The following is a 16,958-nucleotide window of genomic DNA, read 5'->3' as shown; positions in this document are numbered from 1 at the left end:
TGCCAAAGTCCCCACAAAGTCCCCAGACTAGAATCTAAAGAACTATTGTAGGCGTGCTCAAGAATCTGCACAAGTTCAGTGAGAGTCTGGAAATTATCTGAGTAGTAGACCACTCCCATGCTTGGAACAGCTTTTGACACTCTCATTATCAGGGTTTTAGCAGTTGCTTTTACAGCTGCTAGACATTAACTTTAACAAGGTGAGAGATCCAATCACAGTTTGGCTCTTAGGAATGCCACCAACTTACAGTATTTCATTAATATTGCTATGACCAGTTGTACATACTATTGTAAAGCTGAGCAAAACCTTTCCCCCCAGAAAAGCAGAATTATCCTTACTAAATAATCCCAATAACGCTGACCAATAATGTCCATTTTAGGGGCAGAACTCAAAGGCAACACAATCTTAGTCAGTAAATTTATTCATCATATTTTTATACCACCTGATATATACATCTCTAGGCAGTGTACAAAATTTAACACGATATAAGAAGTCTCAGATTAAAATCCACAAAACACAATAAAACAATAGTATAAAACAGTTATTAAAACAAATGAATTCTAATTAACAGCTTGTGAGAACAGCTGAGCCTTAAGGGTCTTCCTGAAAACAAATAGAGAAGATGCTCTTATTTCTGCAGGGACCATATTCCAAAGTCCTGAGGCAGCCACAGAGAAAGCCCCGTCCCAGGTCACCACCAGACGAGCCAGTGGCAACCGAAAGGGGACCTCTCCAGAGGATTGTAACAGACAGCAGGGATCATGACAAAGAAGGCGCTCTCTTAAAACCTTCAGCCCAAGCCATTAAGGGCTTTATAGGTAATAACCAACACTTTGTATTTCGCCCAGAAACATATCAGCAGCCAGTGCAGTTCTTTTAAAATCAGTATTATGTGGCCCCATCGTGTTGTCTCGAAGACCATTTTGGCTGCCGCATTCTGTACCAATGATAGTTTCTGGATTATGTACAAAGGCAGCCCTACGTAGAGTGCATTACAGTAGTCAAGCCTGGAGGTTACCAGCATATGTATCACTGTTTTAAGGTTATTTACCTCCAGAAATGGACGTAGCTGACGTATCAGCCGAAGCTGATAAAAAGTGCTCCTGGCCACTGCCTCAGCCAGAGAAACCAGGGAGAGCTTTGCGTCCAGAAGCCAAATTGTCTATATTTACGGCCTGTGAAGTTATCTCAGCTTCATATACAAAGATCGAGTACAAACAGCTATTTAATATGCTCGGCTGAGAATTCATGGAGAGAAGGAAAAGCAAAACTGTTTCTAATTGACAGTTATAATTGCACTACCTCGTAAGTCAGTGGTGGCATTGTCTCACAGGACTCTATAAACACCAGTGTCTAACATAAGTTTACCCTTTCTTGTAAGAGATAAATTTTATAAAGTTGCTCTAGACATTTCTGTACACTCACCTTCAGCACCAGACAACATTCACATTTGCTCAGCATATCAGTACCCAGTTTTAAGTTGAAATCCATGTCAACTGCTGAATATACTAAAACCTTGTGATAGAGAATTTGATACTGCCAGCACAAGTGTTAAATATATAGAATCCAGAGCTGAGAAGGAATGGGCTGGGTAACAGTTGTTTCTTCTTGGAGGATTAATCCTGCATTCTTTGAGATGCACCTGTTCAACAAACTAGGCTCTGTCCTGTAGGAACCATATCTGCCACAGGATCCTTGATAAATAGTTGCCAATCTGTCTTGCCACAAAACTGTTCACATGCTTATTCTAGAAATCAGCTCCATATGAGTCAAAACTACATGGAAACTAAAGCAGTCATTACATGGTGAAAGCACCAGCCATATTCAGTATATAAGAACAGCCCTGCTGGATCAGGCCCAAGACTTATCTAGTCCAGCATCCTGTTTCCCACAGTGGCCCACCAAATGCCTCGGGAAGCCCACAGGCAAGAGATCAAAGCATGCCTTCTCTCCTGGGCGCTTTCCAGACTAGCTGCTCAACAGCAGCAAAATGTCTCCATTCAGGCAAGCCACTTTCAAAACATAAACAGCAGGGGGAGCAGTCTCGCGGAAACTAACAATCCAAAAAACCAGCAACTTTTCCACTCTGGATATATGACATCCTAGCTCTATAACTCAGCGATTAAATTCGAAACAAGGCATTGGAAATATGAATGGCACCCTGCTGTCCGAGCAGGGACTGTGGTGTCACAACACAGGAAGTGTGGAAGCACACTTCCTATATATGACGTGACCCCGTTGCAAGGGTCCTGCTGTTGCTGCCCTGCAAGTGGTACTCAGCAGCATAAAAACTAGTAGCCGTTGATAGACCTGTCCTCCAAGAATTTATCTAAGACCCTTTTCAAGCCATCCAAGCTAGTGGCCATCACCATATCCCATGGCAGATAATTCCATAGATTAATGATGCACTTTGTGAAAAAGTACTTCCTTTTGTCAGTCCTAAATTTCCTATCAATAAAGTACCTTCCTAGCACTTATTACCACTGCCCATTTTGGCAGTGAGCTCAGGTGATGCACATTGATTAGCACTGGAGACACCACTCCAGTGCTAATCAATGTGCATCACCTGAGCTCACTCCTTCAGAGGAAACTGCACTGCATCTACCTTTGAAGACCAAACTCCAGGGAGGCAAGAGATTAGCGGTTACTAAAAGAAAGTTGAAGCTATTAGCAGTCCACAAAAGGGAAGAAAAGAAAGATTGTGTTGACTCCTGGTGACCCTACAGCCATGTGGTTTTTCCTTGGTAGAATACAGGAGCGGTTTACTATTGCCTTCTCCCGGAGATTTCAAAAAAACTACCTTCCAAAGAAATAACAGATTTTGGAAAGAGATCTACCAGAGAGTCAATAGATGAGCCACAGAAAAACTGAGGGAGAGCAAAAGGGATAAAAATAGGGAAAAGGGCATATATTTAGAGAACTGAAAGGCCTTGAAATCACTGCTGAAAGTAAGAGAGCCTCTGCAGATACTTAAAGGAGAGTGAGAGGGATTCTGGAGTACCTGACAAGGAGAGAGATGGCAAGAAAGGTAGCCAGCAGTGAAGAGACTGTAGTAGTCTAGACAAGAATTTACCACATACAGAAAAGGATTTCAGCTGTAGAGGCAAAGTCAAAAGGATGTAGCTTGGAGGTACCAAAGAGGCAGAACTGACAGATATTGACAACATCCTGGATGTGGTGTTAAAGTAAAGGGAACAGTCAAAGAGGACTTCTGTGATTTAATGCGTGCAAAACAAGGCAGAAGAAATAGCGCTGACAGAGAAAGGGGGTGGCGGATGGGATGAAAAATTAAGAACTCTTCAGGCAATTACATGGATAAGATACATATTTGACAGGAACTATTTTATTGGATAAGAGGTATCAGTTACATTAGACCCGCTCTAATTAGACTTAATTTTAAGAGACTTGCATGATATATAGAGAAGATGACATGGAAATAAGACATAGAACCCTGTAGAAGGGCTAGTTTTTCCTACTTTGTTTAAATTTTTAATTTAAATATATTTAAATGAACTAGCAAGTGCAAATAATCTATACAGTAGCTACTTTTTCCTCATGGGAGAAATAAAAACTCTAAATCAGGGTAAGCTGTAGAGAAAAGTAAATTAAAATTTCGGTTTTAAGATTGAAAACCAAAAGGAGCACTCGCCCTTTGTTTCTAACTGGGGTGATTATCTTATATAATGATATGGAGAAATGACAGCTTGTGGAAATGCAATGAAAATTACTGAATTGATATGGAAGGAAGTTTCTTCAGGTGATTACTGCACTCAAAACCAGAATATGAAACTGCAAGTCTTTTTAAAAAATCTATGAACACTAACTTGTAATTTTGAGAACAGATAATACTGCTTTTGTATTTGAGAAACAGAGTGCGGAAGGCATAGGTGACTACCCATTAGTTCCCCATGACCAAGAGTTCCTTGTCCCTAAATGAGACTTTTTACTGTTTCAGGGTGGACAGTGTACATTTTGGGGCTACGACTTCTTACTAATGCCAGTCCTCTAGTTTTCTAACCTGGTTCCAGGATGTTTAAGCTTATTGCACTGTTTGGGGTAGATAATTACAACAAATTTGTTTTAATCTTCCAATTATTTACCTTTGGCATTCAGTTAGAATACTGGTAATACATAGAGGCTGAACATCTGAAACAAAAAGGAGTCTAACTGAAAAGCAACATGCAAATGAACATGTCAACGCCTTGACCCTTCAGGATAACCAAGGTGCAGGTGAAATAAGCCTCCAAGGAGGATTTGAAACAGAGTCCCTGGAAGCAAACGGAAGGTTGAGCGGAAAAAGAAAACAATAGCCATCATACAGGGAATAATCTTTGCTTCCTGCCAGATGGTACACCTGGCCTCGCATACATTATTTAAATACTGACAAAGCATCAGTCCAATATAATAATAAATTCCACTGCACCTTTAACACTAAAACTATGTTACAGAAATCAGGAAAAACAAAAGGAAATAAGAAATATCACACCAGTCTTTCTAAATTATGTGATTCTGTCTGGCTGGGACAGTGATAAACAGAATACAGATAAATGATCTGTGTGGGAAACAGTGAATAATTATTAGGCAGACTACAGACTCATATAAGAATTAAAAATCGTATCATCTTTCTTAGTAGAAGTTTCAAGTTTTTATTCTCTGAAATATCATGGTGCTGTACCTTTCCTAAAAGGGTCAGACTACAAACAAAAAACCTTAAAGTGATTCTGGATAATCTCAGATATATGAATGTGTATGAAAAGCCAACTGTATTAACTGTTTGTCAGTTTGGATAACTGAACCCATCTCACCTTTGAAGGAGCTTCACTAAAGGCCCCACTTCATAATCTACTCTGGGCTATGTCTCTTCAAGGGTCCATATGGCAAAGGTACATTATGCAATCTTTTTTTATTATGCAAACTTATTATGCAAACTTTTTGAGAGTTTGGGTGAGGAGCCTCATGGGAGGGTAGGAAGAGTTTTTCCCTGGTAGCCCCAGCTCTGCCTACTGCCTCTTCTGGGCACCTCCAGCCAGGTCTGGCAAGTCATCTTTGGGTTTGTCAGTTCTTCATCACTTCCCCCTGTCCTATCGTCATCGGCAGCCTCCTTAAATGTTCTGCTCCATCCCTTCCAGGCCTCACAAGAGAACAAGATCCTGTTCTGCACAATTTGTGAGAATTCCTTCCTGCCAACACCACCCCTTTCCACCCCCTCCTCCCAGGACCTCTTCTATATCGCTATTCTGGGTGCTCCTGTAGATCTTAGTGATAAGGGGCAAAATTCTGCAATAGTATTAATACGTACTAGCTGATCCAGTGCAGAGCATCTGCGCCACTAGTTATCCCTGTCTCTTCCCGCCATCTTCATTTCGTCTTCAGCCCCAATCCATTCTCCCCACTCTCCCTCCAGCCCCAGTCCATTCCCCCCACCTAGTCCTAGTCCGCTTTCTCTCACCACCTGCCCGCCAGCCGGCCTGGCCACCTCTTTTCCTCCCCACCCCCTGGCCGGCCTGGCTGCCATCCACCCATCTCTGCCACTATCCGGCACCTGCTCGTGAACTCTCGTGAGAGTGCCACGCATTAGCGACGGGTACACCTAAAAGAAATATATAGAGAGAAGATTGATAAGGTTTTAGCTGTGCAAAATGTTTCGAACTTGAAATGGGCCATTTTGAGTGTTTTGAGCTCAAAACAAAATGCCCTTCAAATGAAAGGCCTGTTTCAAGCTCGAAACAAAAGGATCCCATTTCAAGTTGAAATGTTTTGAGTTTTTAACGACGGCATAAAATCTCTCTCTCTCTCTCTCTCTCTCTCTCTCTCTCTCTCTCACACACACACACACACACACACATACACACACACACTCACCTGCCAAAGACCTCATCAGTTTCTCCAAAGACAAGATTCTTGCTCAAAGAGATAAAAATTGGACATGATTTCTCTGGAAGATTAACACTTTCATAGGAGTTATATATAAAACAAGACAAGGTCTCTCAAATAATAGGTCTTCAGAGGTTGGCTTTCTCCCCCCCACCTCGCCTCCCTGCAACTATCAGAGTTCTTATGCAGAAGGAGAAAGACTAGAGGAAGCTTCTTCCATTTAGTTCTGAATATGATGTCTGTTTTTGTTGTATTTTTTTCAATTCAAAATACCATCTCCTGGAGAGTTAATTTCACAGCTGTGTAGTAACTAGACTGCATGATAAAACAGATAATGCTGGATTACTGTATCAGAGCAGAATAAAATGAATATCATAGAATAACCTGATTTAGCCTCTAGTTAAAACAGAGCTATCTGCTTAGGAGCCAAAGTGCTTTAAAAAAAAAAAGGCAAAAGGCCTAGATAAAGCTTCTTTCCCAGTGCTGCCACACAGATAATACAAACATGAAGCTGCTTTTTGTGCAATATTAATAATGCCTTTAACAACTTCTGTTTATAACGCATACAACTGGAGCTGATCCTTCCACATGAGGATTTACGTGACTCAGAACGAGAATGATTTCACCAAGAAATGAGACGATCATGGGGCAACAACAATGTAATTATTCAGTGCTTCCCAGTAGGATTCCTATCCACTGGAAACATCCTCCCCACCCGATATGGACTTGATACAAAATATGCTAGTCACTCTCTATTATAAGTATAGTTCAGTTTTAATATTTCACCCCCAAATTTATTTTTTAACCACTAGTCCAATACATTAGACTGTGTGCCACACTATCCCTAACACATAAGAACAGCCCTGCTGGATCAGGCCCAAGGCCCATCTAGTCCAGCCTCCTGTTTCACACAGTGGCCCACCCGATGCCCCTGAGAAGCCCCCAGGCAAAAGGTGAGGGCATGCCCTCTCTCCTGCTGTTACTCCCCTGCAACTGGTATTCAAAGGCATCCTGCCTCTGAGGCTGGAGGTGGCCTGTAGCCCTCAGACTAGTAGCCATTGATAGACCTTCCCAGAGGGGATGGACCCCTCTGGGAAGAGCACCTGCCTGCTTGCATGCAGAAGGCTCTAAGTTCCCTCCCTGGAATCTCCAAGACAGGGCTGAGAGAGACTCCTGACTGAAACCTTGGAGAAGCCCCTCTCAGTCTGTGTAGACAATACTGAGTTAGATGGACCCAATGGTCTGATTCGGAATATGGCAGCTTCCTGTGTACAAGCGAAGACACAAAATCTGGCTAGCTTATTGTGATATCCGTTTGCTTGTTTATCCATTAAAAGAAACAAAACATAAAATTTCTCTGAATGATCTGGAATCAGCTCATTCAACAGCTCCCGAGCCACAAGGAAAGTACACTGAATAAAAGGAATATTTTGTACCTGTCCTCTGAAAGTGCCAATGGAAGGATATTAAAGCAAGCTGAAGAAAAAGCCCTCCAATATTTAGGCACATGCAAGGTGATCAGATAATTGGCCAGATCAGAACTATGGTTCCACTTGACGGAGCTTTGAGATCCCCTGGGAGCTTAGAAATCCCATATCCATGATACACTGGTTGAGGATTTCTTTGACTCTCTCAAAGCCCAGGGGCCCTACCTCCAGCTTCACCTCCCTTGGACTACAACTCCCATCATGCCTGAACCCTGGCCACTCTGCCTGGGGATGATGGGAGTTGTAGCCCCAACAACAGGTGGAGGGCCAAAACTGTGCTGCCCTGGTCTAAGGGTAGCTTTATGTGAACTCCTGATTAGGATCCAAATTCCTCACAACATAATTTGTGCAGTCGTAGAGCATCTGCTTTGCATGCACAGAGTCCCAAAGTTTAAAACCAGTAATGAATGAGCTCACCTTGTCTCCATTTGGAAACAGGTCTAGAATTAAACGTTCTCAGTGAACACTGGGGGTGGGGCTGTTCTGAGAGTTCATTGGATAGTAATGTGTTCATGGATAGTGCTATGCATATACAGCATACTCTATTGCTTTCTTGGAATTTTCATTCTCAACATGAACTGAGCTGAAAGCTGCTTGGAACTTCATGCCTTCCCATCAAACAACCAAAGCAATTACTCCAAGAGAAAAAAAGAAGATCCAAGATCTGAGTGATTGATGACCAGCACATAAAATGATGGGGGGTGGGGAGGGAGAGAGAATTGACCCAAATAGAGACAAAGTGTTCAGCAAACAAAATGATGTTCTACTGAGATCTATAATACAATTAGGCATTATAACCTGGACACATTTATATTCTGAACCAGGCAATTGCAAACTTCATTGGCATTTCTAATTGAAATGCATTCCTCCTGTTTAAAAGCTTAAAATGAGATATCTTTAATTACTGCCCCTTTCCTGAAAATATGAAACACAATCCAACCAACGTTAAGCATTTTATATCTCCGATTTCAATGGGAGAGATGAAACGTGTGCTCAACTCTCCCAATGAAACCAAGACTTAAAAAAAGAAAGAAAAGAAAAGCTTAACCCTGGCTCGATTATCCCCTTCCAGATTTCAGTCTTCACCTTCAGAAACCACTATGGGACTGCTCTAAATTTCCTGAGATACACACTCATCCATTATGAACTCGAATTTTCATGACAGCCATCTTCCACAGGGACTGTCAACCTGGAGAGTTGTTTGCAACAATGCTGCCATTTGACATTCCTCCATCAGTGCAAGACAAGAACAGAACCATGGCTAATTTTCAAATCTAGAATTCAACCTTCGGAAGAAAGCACAGTGACCAGGAGTTCCTGACCTTTAACAGCATAGACTGTAACCAGATAGAACAGGACTAAACCTTAGTCATGCAAAACTGAACAGGAGAGGACAAGACAAAAATAAAGAACGTCTGGACTGAGAGTAGGCAAGGCAAGGTTGGAACAGGAGCCAGGACTGAGGAAGGCAATGAAGAACGTAAGAAAAGCCCTGCTGGATCAGGCCAAAGGTCCATTTAGTACAGCATCCTCCTTCACACAGTAGCCACCCAGGTGCATCTGGGAAGCTGAGAAAAGAGAGGACAACTGCTGTCATCCCCTGCTAACTGAGCAAAGAGGCACCTTTTAAAAGTGGTGATTCTCTTTATTTAGCAGGGGCAGTGCAATTGGCCTTATCCATCCCTGGCACAACATCCCTCAAGTGGCTGTTGCTGGGGTCTCTCAACTTAAAAAAAAAGAAGATTGTGAGCCCTTTGGGGACAGGGAGCCTTTCATTTTTTCTATTTATATGTATCTATGTAAACCCTTAGGAAAATGAGTGTCCCAGAACATCTCATTGTTCACATGAGAAACCTATACACAGGACCGGAAGCCACAGTCCAGACAGAACATGGTGAAACAGACTGGTTCCAGATCGGCAAAGGAGTAAAACAAAGCTGTCTACTTTATCCTTATTTATTCAGCTTATATGCTGAACATATACTGAGAGAAGCTGGATTGGAAGAAAGTGACTGTAGTTTTAAAGTTGGAGGAAGAAACATCAATAACCTGCGCTACATTGATGACACCACTCTGATAGCTGAGAATGCGGATGATCTGAAAGCTCTAGTAATGAAGATCAAGGAGCACAGTGAAAAAATGGGGCTACAATTAAATGTAAAGAAGACTAAACTAATGACAACAGGTACAGCAACCAGACTCAGAACTGACAATGAAGACATTGAAGTGATGGATAGCTTCTGCCTTTTAGGTTCGACCGTCAAGGATCCAGCACTGCAGTCAAGAAATATGCCACAGACTAGCACTTGGTAGGGTTGCAATGAAAGCCTTGGAAAGGATATTTAGATGCCGTGACGTGTCTACACCTACAAAGATTAGAATCGTTTGGACAATGGTTTTCCCCGTGATGCTCTATAGATGCAAAAACTGGACTTTGAAGAAGCAAGATAGAAAAAGCATTGATGCTTTTGAACTTTGGTGTTGGAGAAGACTTTTGAGGAGACCATGGACAGCCAGGAAAACAAAGAAATGGATCCTAGAACAAATCAATCCAGAATTTTCACTCGAGGCACAAATGACCAAGCTCAAATTCTCATACTTCGGACACATTATGCAAAGACCCAGCTCCCTTGAGAAGTCCATCATGCTGGGAAAAGTTGAAGTCGAGAGAAGAAGAGGATGACCAGCAGCAAGGTGGATGGACTTGATTACGACAGCAATGAATGCACCACTGAGAGACCTTAAAGGCCAAGTTGATCATCCTGGAGAGAATCTATCTATGTGGTCGCTAAGAGTTGACACTGACTTGATGGCACTTAATCAATCAATCAAACCGTTTTGGAAACTTTAATTGAAAAACAGTATATAAATGTTGTGTTGTGTTGTAACTGCCCCTCCCAATGGTGCTTCCCAGCACCTGCTGTTCAGTAGCATGTTACCTATGATCCCTATGGAAGTATACAGCTATGAACACTCATAGCCATTGATAACACAATCCTCCATGAATTTGTCTAATACCCTTTTAAAACAACAACTAGATTGGTGGCCATGACCATATCCATTAGCAGCAAATTCCATAGTTTAATTACAGGTTGTGTCAAGAAATACTTCCTTTAGTCTATCCTGAATCTCCAGGCATTCAGCATCAACAGATGACCCCAGGTTCTAATATTATAGGAGAGGAATAAACACATTTCTCCATCTACTGAAAATAGATAGATTTTTGAATGGTAGCTCTACTTAGCAAAGAAAATCCATCTACTTAGGGATCAAATTTTAATGAAACTGTGAAAGCTTCTTACATACGATACTCTTCCAAGGATACTAGAACCAATCAGCATATATGCAGAAAAATATACAAGTTCATTTCATGGGTTACTGTCAATTACCAAAGAGACAAGAGCATACCAGCAGATAAGTATTTCTATGATGGCCATGCATTCCATGCTTTCATATTGTCTACCTGTAACACACTAGATACTGTTCTCTAGGATGCTCTGTTACAAACATAGTAGCTCCACAAAACAGCCTTTTAAAGACAGAGTACAAAACTAGAAGAAGAAAATGAATTCTTCAAGTACTCCCCTTTTATAAACACCATTACTGCAGCCAAGCAACTTATATTTAAACAGAATATATATCTACTGTTTCTTTGGTTTATCATACATTCAGGTCTCCAACCTACCAATTTCAGTGGACATCACTGCATGAAGAAAAGTAAAGCTATTTAAACATAAAAATGTCATTTAAACAGGATCTGACTCCTGAAAGTATTTCCAAGTAATTGGCCTACAAAGGGAACAGTCTATAATGAAGAAAAGCAGGAAATCTGTTTGTATTTTGAGCATTAGTGTCAAATAAACATGTGTGTCCAGGTACAAATAAACATGGTCATTGTTTTGCCATCTACTGGCTCTCTAAGCTCACACTGAGACTTTCTCCATTATTAGGGGAAAATAAGGTATTTATTATTAAAGTTGTGCCTTGGCTTTTCAATATACCATAGCAACACAAACGCATGCTATGCTATGGTTGCAGTCAAGCTTTATGCAGCCCTTTGTGGAAGTAGTGATTGATGCTTTTTTCCAACTGTTATACTGACAGCCCTACTTGAACACACTGCTCTGAACAAGCAGAAAATTAGCAATCAAGTGCCCCACTACTTGTCTATAGGGCAACATACTGAGCAGATGGTGGATGAGGTGACAATGACAGAGATGAATTTTTAATAACAGAGCCACTGGTTCAGTCCATAAATTGAGAAAAGCTTTAGCATTGCCAGCCTTGCTGTCCCCACTGCTGTTTCCGTCTCTGCACTTGGCCATGCCGTGGCTCCTTTTGCTTCTCCCTTCTCACAAGATAACTGTACTCATTCTCTTAAAGCTGAACATGGTCTGACAGATGCTTTCAAGATCCTGTGGTCAAATGGCTCCGAAAGTGGAAGCATTCCACAGGATGCAAAATATAAAGTTGTTTCAGAATGATGAGCTCAGGTCTCTGGACCACACTTTACATCTGCATTTGGGTTGACCCAATATCCTCTCTGTCCTACTCATGCTTAATTATCAGTGCAATTGCAGGCCTTAAGATCCTTTCCCTACAAGGGAAAACAACAGCTTTGGTGGCCAGTTTTAATCAGGAAAACATCCAGGGAGGAAGAGCTTAACCTCCCCTTATATGTTGGATTAGAGGTTCCCTAATTGGATTCACCCACCAAGGCAGTTCTTATGTTCTGGAAGGAACTAGCCTCATGTGTCTGTAAAGAGGTGGACCAAACACAGACTCAGAAACAATCCAGATGCAGCAGAAACTCTCTCCTTCCCTCTCTGTAATGGTTAGCCCTTTGCTTTCTCAAGGAAAATGTGCTGCTCTTGCTCTCCCAACAGCTTGTTACATAACTGAATATCAGACTACTTTGATTTTATTACCACTCTTCCAGTCTTTGGTTACAAGGAGTATTCTCTACCCTTTGTGGTCGACAATCCAGACTGCGCTTCTGGGGGAATCACCCAGAGATTCGAGCTCTGTCGATTTAGGAAACTATCCTTGGTTTCTTGAAATAGAACCTGCCCCATACACATTATTGCATTTATCTCAGTGGGGTGTGTGGCCATAGGAGTCAGCGTGGCTATGGAGGTGTGTAGCCTGTTGGGGTTGGCGTGGCTATGGGGCACAACTGCCAGAGGTGTGGCTGTGGGGGTTGTCATGGAGAGTGCCTGAACTTCTGAATTTGCAACTACACCACTGTGACTTAACCTTTTTAAAAAAACCAAAAAACACCAGGAAATCCAAGATCATGGATCTCCCATGTCATGTCTAGCCACACCTTGCGAGGAATAAAGCAGTTTATTTCAGGAATATGTATTGGTAACTAAACAGTTAAAGTTTCTGAAAGAAGTTGCAAAAAATGATCTCAATGCCAAGTATTAGTATTATTACTACTGAAGTTTAATTTCCCCTACTTTTCCTAATGCCTTTTTGTGCGCCTGTCAGACATTTTGTTATGACTGCAGGGAAAAGACAACTGCTACTTGTCTGCTAATTTTCAATTCCTTTAATAGCACTTGAATTACACACAGTGGGTGGGCATTTCTGCTTCAAACACTGGTTTCCCAACAACTCTGTCTTGGGATATGTGGCAAGTCACAATCCCCATATCCCTTGAATTCACTCATTTTGCATGAAATGCAGGTTTCTGTAATGGGCATGTTTATCTTTGTCTCCAAATAATCCCCATGTCTTCTCTAAAATGTTTTCTCCATCTGACTTTCAAGTCTGTCAATCAGTTCCATGTATCTTGAACACAACCTTAATGCAAGCACATGGGGCTGTTTTAAGCACAAAGCTATAGCCTTGAAAAGACAAGGGAAAGGATATCTAAACAAATAAGGCTTCAAGACCAATTTATAACGTACTGACTTCCACTTTGAACAACAAAACTGTACTCAGGGTGAAAGTATAAAACACCAAGTCCTTACAAAATGATCATCAGCCACATAGTACATATGCTAGACCATGGAAAACACAATAGAGCAGCACAGAGGACCAGAATGGGACTTTTTTCTGAATTCCAAAGTGTCAGAGGGAGATATTCATCACATCCAGGAGAACGCCTATTCTTGACTACAAAGTCGACATGATCACCAAGGACAGAGGCTACCTGGCATCCCGATTAAGTCAAACAAGTAAAGGCACCTCAACCCTATTAAACTTACCTAACATTACACATTTCTAGAATAAAACACTCAGGAGAAATTGGGAGAACATGATAGAAGGGAAGACCTGGGATTTGAAACGTTCTGTCCTCTCAGATATTTGGATGGTTCACAAGACAGGGCAGAATTTTAAAAAATGGACCTTTTCAGGTAGCAAAATCCCCCCTCTTTTCTGACAGCATCACCCTGACCAAAAAACCAAAAAACAGGGGTGGTGGTGCTGGTAAAGGAGATGAGTAAGAAAGGTCTCCTCCCCGGGGAAGAGGAACAGAACCCCTCTCAGGAAGGCAGCCATTTGTCTTGCCTGAGCAGCCTCTGCAATGTGCACTTTGAGGAGCAACTAGTATTTGGGGAGTTAAAATTGTGTGTTCTGTTTTTGTATCCTGTCCACCTCCCGCAGGACGGAGCACACTGGTTATGCTACACTAGATCTTAGCCAAAAGGCCAAATTACTCTCGCTGCTCTCCAAATATTACTTAGGCCATGAGAGATTTCCCCTGCCACTCAGAGCCCCTGGTTGAGCAGGTCTCCGAAGTCAGGTCTCCCTGGTGAAAGTGTAACACACAATCCACAAGATCACACTGGTTTTCTGCTGCTTCAAGGATTCAGTGTCATTCTGGACTTGCCACTAGTGAGGTTGCCTCTCAGCAAAATAATTCCTTAAAAATGTTCTACCACAAGGTACTATTTTTAAATAGAGAAATGCTGGAAAACTTAGGACTCTGTCAAGTTCTGGCAATTCTAGTCTTAAGGTCTTACTCATTTTATCCAATATCTTGTCAAATTCTTCCCCTCAGGAACTTTGGGGGCTGAGAGCATGCCATCCTCAACTGACACCTCTGAGGCGAAGTGGCTGAAAGGTTTTCACATGTTGTGTTTGCTTTGAACATTTTACAAGAAAATTTCCTTCTTCTGTCAGACCCTGCCCCCCACTGTTTGTGTGTGTGTGTGTGTGTGTGTGTGTGTAGCCGTTTTTTGTGTATTATGTGTTTTTGATTTTAATGCAAACTGCTCTGAGCCACTTTAGGTAGGGTGGTATATAAACTGAATGAATGGACTAAAATAAATAAAACAATACAATACAATACAACGACTCAACAATGGATGACATTCATACTAACGTTTCTCACATGCAATGGTGGAGGAGAGATGGGTAAAAACAGTCTTTCCATCGCTGCATGCACTAAACATTTTTCAGTGCATACAAATATTAGTCTAGATGTCAATCAATAGAAGAAACAGTAAACAATACCACACAGATGAAAGTTAAAGCAATCCTTTAAGCAAATGCTCACTGAAATAGCAAAATGTTGGCTGGTCAAATCTCCAGTAAAGGTAAAGTTGTGCCATTGGGTTGGTGTCGACTCCTGGTGAACACAGAGCCCTGTGGTTTTCTTTGGTAGAATACAGGAAGGGTTTACCATTGCCATCTCCTGTGCAGTATGAGATAATGCTTTCCAGCATCTTCCTATATCGCTGCTGCCCAACATAGGTATTTCTCATAGACTGGGAAATATACCAGTAGGGATTCGAACCAGCAACTTCTTGCTCCCTAGGCAAGTTACTTCCCCGCTGCACCATTAAGTGGCTTAAATCTCCAGTAGAACATTCCAAAGAAGGTATTAGCAAGAAGGCTTTTCTTGCGCGCCTACCCACCACATCTCAGCTAGGAGAACACAGAGCAGTATCTGCCCTGGTGGAAGTGTGCAAGTGGGTTCAGAAGCAATCCATCAGCTATGGCCAGCAGCACTGGTGCCGATGTAACACTATGCCATTGCTCAAGCAAACCATGAAAGAGAGGGGAGTGGGAAAGGAGGTGACATGAGGCTGCAGTGTGCTCCTAATCACTGCAGTGCAGAATCCTAATCCTGTCAGTGGTTCAGACCCCTAGTAAAAATGTTTGTGATGAAATATAAGATATTTGGTTAAAACCTCATTCAAGGTAGACTAACAATCAGACTGCATGTTGTGTTAAGCTCACACTTAATGCTGATATGGAATTGCACACACTCAAATACACACACATACTGAGACTATTTGTCATGGTGATGTGCCTAAATGCACCTTTCTGGGTTCTTGTCAGGGCTCTTGTTTTAAGAGTAACCAGACACAAGAGAAACATTTCCAAGGCTTTATTTTGCTCTGCTGCAGACAGAGGGTTCCAACTGATTCTCACCAAGCTGGGACGCTGAGTTACAATTTCCGTAAGTTTTTATACCTTTTAGTATACAGTTTACACAGTTTACACAAACACTGGCCACACAACAATGATTAAACAGGCTATGCCATATCAGCATGAATCACAGACTTCTGTCTCCTAACTAAGGCATCACTTAATCATCACAAGACTCTGAGTTTCTGTTAAGTTAAACACATGTACCTAAACACGTACACAATCTTCACCTTTTGTGGATTCAAATACATCAATGGAAGGGAAGCTTGTGTAGGCTCCAGTGTGAACTTCTCTTCTGAGGCAAATAGCAGCCTGGACTGGAACCACAGTTGGGTAAAGGATTAAAGCCCCCTCCTGCCATGGCCCCATTCTGCAGGGCCCAGTCCAACTGCCATTTTCTTAAAGAAAAACAAGGACACCACAGTTAAACACAAGCTAAACGCAACACGCAGCTCACCTATGTGAGTTATGCCTATGAGGTACCAAGGGGTCTTTCCATTTTGGAGCTGTGCACAGAATGCTGATGCTGGGACTTTGATAATAACCAATCCAGGAACAGAAGGCCTGTACCTCTAGCATAGCCTTCACTGCATCTGTCCTCACTTATTTATCTCTCAACTTGCAGACATTTCTGCAGAGGAGGCTTGGAGGGATTTGTTCTTGCAGCAAAATGTTGGTGCCTGTGAATCCCCTCGCCTGGAGAAGAAGAGGCACTATTACTGAGCTAATGGACAATATATACAGTTCCATCACCCTCTGTTACCAATTCATATTATCTACTTCACTCTGTAATGAGGACCCTGCTTTACTTGTTCACATTTATGTAACAGCAGCATCAGCTAGCCACTAATCCTGCCGCACACTAAAATGTACAGGCAGATGCTAAAAAACATTACAAATGTCCTTATCGCTTTTCTGCAGGGATACCAACTTAAAACATGGAATTGATTTCCGGTTAAAAATAACCAAATAAATATATTTTGCTTCTTAACTAAACTTCCTATGTGTCAAAAGACTGATTCTATTTTTCCTGCCATTAGCTCAAACACACATAATTATATTTTATTTAAGCAAGAGAGAAATATATTCAGTTCCTTCTTGAGTATCTCTCGATAGCACCATCAAAAACTGGCCAACGCCATCTGCATGATCACTCCCTGAACTAGGCTAAAGGGGAATAACAGAGAAGTTCTATGTACCCAATAAAAG

At 41.7% G+C, this 16,958-nt stretch overlaps 1 protein-coding gene across 9 annotated transcripts in view; it reads right to left on the bottom strand.

The window, feature by feature from the left end:
• The window catches only part of SDK1 (sidekick cell adhesion molecule 1), a 733,784-nt gene that overhangs the window by 440,915 nt on the left and 275,911 nt on the right, over positions 1-16,958 (bottom strand). The window lies entirely within an intron of this gene.

The sequence above is a fragment of the Hemicordylus capensis genome, chromosome 13, assembly GCF_027244095.1.
Source record: "Hemicordylus capensis ecotype Gifberg chromosome 13, rHemCap1.1.pri, whole genome shotgun sequence".
In the NCBI taxonomy this organism is placed as follows: domain Eukaryota; kingdom Metazoa; phylum Chordata; class Lepidosauria; order Squamata; family Cordylidae; genus Hemicordylus; species Hemicordylus capensis.
The sequence above is the reverse complement of the archived record's forward strand: the minus strand, read 5'-3'. Positions and strand labels throughout refer to the sequence as shown.